The sequence below is a fragment of the Phaseolus vulgaris genome, chromosome 4 (genome assembly GCF_051622355.1).
Source record: "Phaseolus vulgaris cultivar YP4 chromosome 4, ASM5162235v1, whole genome shotgun sequence".
Classification (NCBI taxonomy): Eukaryota; Viridiplantae; Streptophyta; class Magnoliopsida; order Fabales; family Fabaceae; genus Phaseolus; species Phaseolus vulgaris.
In genome coordinates, this window is record NC_143501.1 from 42365742 (window position 1) to 42371315 (window position 5574).

Here is a 5574-nt window from a genome sequence, read left to right on the forward strand (position 1 = left end):
TCCCCAAGTCGTCTCCCAACGAATCAGTTGATCAGGGTTTAAAATCTATCTGCAAGCAATAAAAGTAAGCAATAACAATAAAGATGAAAAGGGGGTTTGAGATAGTTGTGCAAAAAATATAAAAGAGATTAAAATAGAAAATAAAAAGCGGTTGATCCCAAGTTCTTCCACCATTGAATTCTTCACAGGTTCTCAAAAGATTAATCTTTTCTCAATCCTCCAACAGAGATAAACCAGATTGAACATGCGCCAATCTAATTCAACTGAAACTCACCAGTAAAACATGCTTCTACTAGTTTAATCAATACCCACTTTGTTCCATGCGTATACTCTATGGGAATGCTTACCTCCTCTCTCTTGAATCATGCGCCCAAGAAATTAATTAGAACAATGCGAACTAACTAAGAAACCAAAGTTTAAGACAAGGAAGACTCTCAATCATGCGTTCAAGTACAACCTCTCACAAAAACTAGTTTTCCAGGAGATTAGACAATAAAAACAACTGTTATAGAGAATTAAAAATCGAAACTTTTATTGAACAAAACCTCAGAACTCAATGGGAAATTACAAAGGAATCAACAAAAAAGGTTTAGCCTTCCATGCGGAGGCAAAACAAAAGAATTACTAAGAAAATAAACTAAGAAAACCCTATGAAGCTCTCCCTTTTCTCCTTGATGCTTGTGTCCTTTTATAGGCTTTTCTGCTCCAAGGATCTTGAGAGAATATTGTAGTTTATATTTTGTTAACCGTTTCCATCTTTCCAAAATTCTTGTATTTTGCAGAAGATTTGCTTCCAATTCTGTTTCTGAGATATTGTAGATTTTATTTTCTCTTTCTTCTCCTCAGAATTTGTTACCTGTTTTGGTTCAAGAAGCAACTTGGACTTTTGCATATTTGGCCCATTCACAAAGGTAGATGCTTCCTCCGGATAATTTACTCTAAAAACATAAAATTAACAATAATAATAGTTAAGGCCCAAATAAACCCAATTATAAGAATATTAATTAAAACAATGAATTTATTTATTATTATAGTCCAATAATCTATAAATAAGGCTAGTGAGTGTGAATAAATATATGCTCATTACCCACCGAGGCGTAAAAGCAAACCCTGAAAAATGTAAAGCTATATCCGAAATGCAGAGCCCCGACAACATTAAAGAAGTTCAGAGATTGATCGGACGACTCACTACACTCTCCAAATTTGTGCCAAAATTGGCGGAAAGGACTAAGCCTATTGTTCAAATGCTATGTAAAGCGTCCAAGTTTCAATGGACGGACGAATGCGAGAATATATTTCTCCAACTTAAACTTTTCTTGGGATCCCCGCCGGTCATTCAGAAGTTGGTCGCTGACGAACCAATAATTGTCTATCTCGTCGTTTCGAAAAACGCAATCAGTGCAACCCTAGTCCAAGAAGTGGATAGAACAGAATGACCCATCTACTTTGTCATCTGAGTCCTCCGCGGTGCAGAGAACCGATATCAGATGATAGAAAAGGTTGCACTCGCTTCGGTTGTCACAACTCGATGAATGCGCATGTATTTTCAAAATCATCGGATCATAATCAAAACTGACTATCCCATTATGAGAATACTGGCGAAACCAGATTTGGTCGGACGAATGATAGACTGGGTTGTTGAGTTATCAAAATTCCACATCCAATACCAACTGAGGGGAGAAATTAAATCGCAAGCTCTGGATGATTTTGCAGCTGAATTTAGTCCCCTTCCAAATGAAGAAAATAAATCTCCATGGATCCTGCACGTTGATGGCTCTTCCAACAACAAGTTGTGCGACGCAGGAGTTGTACTAGAAGGACCGAGAAATCTCCTTATTGAACAAGCTCTGAAATTTGATTTCAAAGCATCCAATAATCAAGCTGAATACGAGGCAATTATAGCTGGCCTTAACGGCTATCATCACGAAGAATGTTGAAAATTTTGTTTGGAAAAATATTGTTTGTCGGTTAGGATTTCCACATGTATTCGTCACTAATAAGGGCCGACAATTCACTGATCAAGGACTAGCCGAGTTTTACGAAAATCTTGATATCAAACATATCACCAACTTAGTTGAACACCCACAAACCAACGACCAAGCCAAAGCCGCTAATAAAGTTATTCTTAATTTACTGAAAAAGAGGTTCGGTCCAGCTAAAGATAAGTGGACCGAAGAACTTCTAGAAGTCCTATGGGCCTACCGATGTACGCCGCAATCCACCACTAAAGAAATATCATTTAGTTTGACTTACGGAACAGAAGCCATGATCCCATTCAAGGTAGGAGAACCTTCTCTGCGACGACAGATATTGGATCTGAACCTCAACAAAGAAAGCTTGTTGGTCGGCCTTGACCTCATTATCGAGTTACGAGACAAAAGCAGGATCAGAGAAGAGGCATGCACACAGACGGTATAACTTAAAAGTAAAGCCAAGGAATTTCTAGAGAGGTGACTTAGTGTGGCGAATGCGCAGCGACAAACGAAAGGCTGGAGGCAAATTCTCAAGCAACTGGAAGGACCGTTCCGTATTGCCGACATAGCAGCCGACGGTGCTTATTACTTAGAATACTTGTTAGGAAAAATTGTGTCAAGAACGTGGAACGCCACACATCTAAAATTGTATTCCTTGCTCGATTGTTTTATCCCTAAGGAGGGTTTTCGATCGAGAAGGTTTTAACGAGGCACTTTAAACACTTTAATCATCTTATCTCTTTCTCTTTATATTTATATTGCCACAGCAGGTTAGAACATAAGGAGTTCCAACTCTAATTGCATTTATTAAAGGATTATTCCTCAAATAACCCACGAAATATGACCAGAATTAAAATTATCGAGAAACCCAACTCGATTCGTGCACCTTTTATCGGCCAGATCGATCCGTACCATCTTAGTTATCGCCTCAAGTGGTCAATACAACATATATATCACACCCTGCAATCAGATTTAAACGATGCATTGATTTTACCGCTCGGTCGGTCAGAACAACATATTTTACCATTTAGGGTTCAGGGTTTACGCATACAGACATAAGTCAGTCGGCGAATCATGTGAATGCAAACAAGAAAATAAATTGTTCAAAGAAAAATAAAAGTTGTTCAAAATCTCTTCAAATGACGGCTCTGGCTCGATCGCCTCGATGCGATTCGGTTCATCCTTTGTCTCTTCCATGACAGTATCAGCATTCCCGCCGAGTGGCACGAGCTTTCCATTCACCCCGTCCTTGTTTAAATCATAATGAGAATCATCCACTGGTACGCAATGGTAAAATGCTACATGTCGGACACCTTGCTGAAAGCTCTCTTCATTTATCCACAACATGAACTCATGGCATATTTCCAGTTCGGCAGCAAGAGCCTTCTCCTTTACCTCGACATCAACCTTTTGTTTTAAAAGTTGGTTTCTCTCGGCCTCCACCCTAGCAAGGTCCGACTTCAAACCCTCTTGCACTTCCTCGACCACCAATTAATCCTGCCACATCTTTTCTCTACACGCCTCAACAGTTTCCAAGGCCACCTTAAATGAATTGTCCGCTTTGCCAACTCGGTCCTCAACTTAGGCACTAGCACTGCACTAGTCCTTTTTAATTCTTCACCAAGTGCCTTGCTGACCACAGTGGCTCGGCTTTGCAACTCTACTAATTCCTCTATAAAATTTCTGGTGGGAATGGCCGCCAAAACTCCTTCATCCTCAGGAAGCAAGTTGAATTGCACAGCCTGTGCCAGTTGCAGCGAGGGACTTATCATTGAAGGCTTTTTGATAGATGACTGCCTTACCCCAACACCGGCTTAGGCCTTGGACGGTTGGCCTCTCTTTCGGTTGACTACCGACGAAATCGGAGTTGCTTCAATCGAAATAACGACTTTGTCCTTCTCGGCCGCCATTAAACTTCCAAGCTTCTGATTGGCTGCTTGTCGCTTGGGACTATTCATGAAACTACTCAAAGTCGGATCCATCCGTAGGATAATATCTACAAGGTACATACAAAATTAAACCACGTTAACATAACAAATACACAGTCAGATACAAGAAATCTATGTACCATTGAAATCTGCCCACTTCTTGGACGACCCATGTAAAGTTATCAGCTCTCAGGTGGACAGTTTATAAGGAAGCCGATCAAACACTACTAGGATAGACTTATCCAACGGTGACATGGACGACCATAACCAGTTACCGAGCTGGGTCGGATTCTCTATCTAATGGAAAGGGAATTTTGTTTGCCCCTCCGCATTATAGAAGAAATCACGGTCGTTCGGCTCCACAAAGATTTTAAAATATTTTTCCTTAAAAGTTTTGTACGATGTTGTATAAGAAGCAAATCGAACGTTCCCCGGTCGACTAGATAAGGATAACCAACTCACGAAAGTAGTCGGGCGAGTATTGTAATAATACAAGAAGGCTTGAGGTGTGGGAATAAGCTTAAAAAGGTCACAAACCACTTGGAACGCTTGAAGGGTCGTCCACGAGTTAGGATGCAGTTGGGTAGGTGCCACATTGAGGATTCGAAGGACCCCATGGTAAAATCATCGAAAGGTAGAGTTATATGCAGGTGGGCAAAGAAAGTATATATACAAAGAAAAAATCTTGCGGTACGTTTTTCCGACCGTGGCATACGTGGTCGGTAAGACCATAAATATCGGCCATTACCGCATCAGTTGGACAATCGGGTCTTATAAGCGAATTCTTAGACAAAATCTGGTCTAAATTATCAGAAACCCTCAACCTAGTGGGAATTTTTAAAACAGATGGATCGACCCAATCGTAGCTTGGACCGTCCGACGACTGACTCAAACCACTATTCTCTCTCACAATACCAGACGCAGTCCTAGTCACATAAGATTCTATATTCACAACATTATAAGAAGAATCCACAAAAGAAGACATTATTGACCTGGGAATTCGACCACTAAAGAAGAATGTTGGTAGACTCGGCACTCGGAGCAAACGACACAAGTTCTATGAGTGACAGAGAAAGCGTAAACCCCACCACGTTACAAGAATGCCCTATTTATGGCAAGTCAAGTAAGAGAGAGAGTATCTCACCATTTGATCGGAACCATTGATCTAACATCATCCAATGGTCAGCACCAAGCGACACAAAATCTCGACCACCAAATACATTTGATGGAACAATGCATCTTGAAACGGTGACTCTACCAAACGTCACATCCCTACCACACATTTAATACTCATAGCGGTCCCATCTAACCTCGGGAACTCCAACAGTTTTATTCGACTACCACAAGTCACGCATTAAATAAGAGTAACTACAGTTACAATAAGCATTTAATGAGTCATTATCATATATATATATATATATATATATATATATATAGAGAGAGAGAGAGAGAGAGAGAGAGAAAGAGAGAGAGAAAGCAAATGCAAATGCAAAATCTTAAGAGAAAATAATCTATCAAGACAATGAAAGGAGCAATTTGGAAGAATAGAAAAGCATTGAAGTTTATCTTCCAAATCAGGCCAAGTGTGTAGGGGATTCAATCAGATTGTGGTATTGGTGGAATGTCAAGAAGACTACTTGCAGCTTTTGTAGAACTTGATCACCTGTCACATT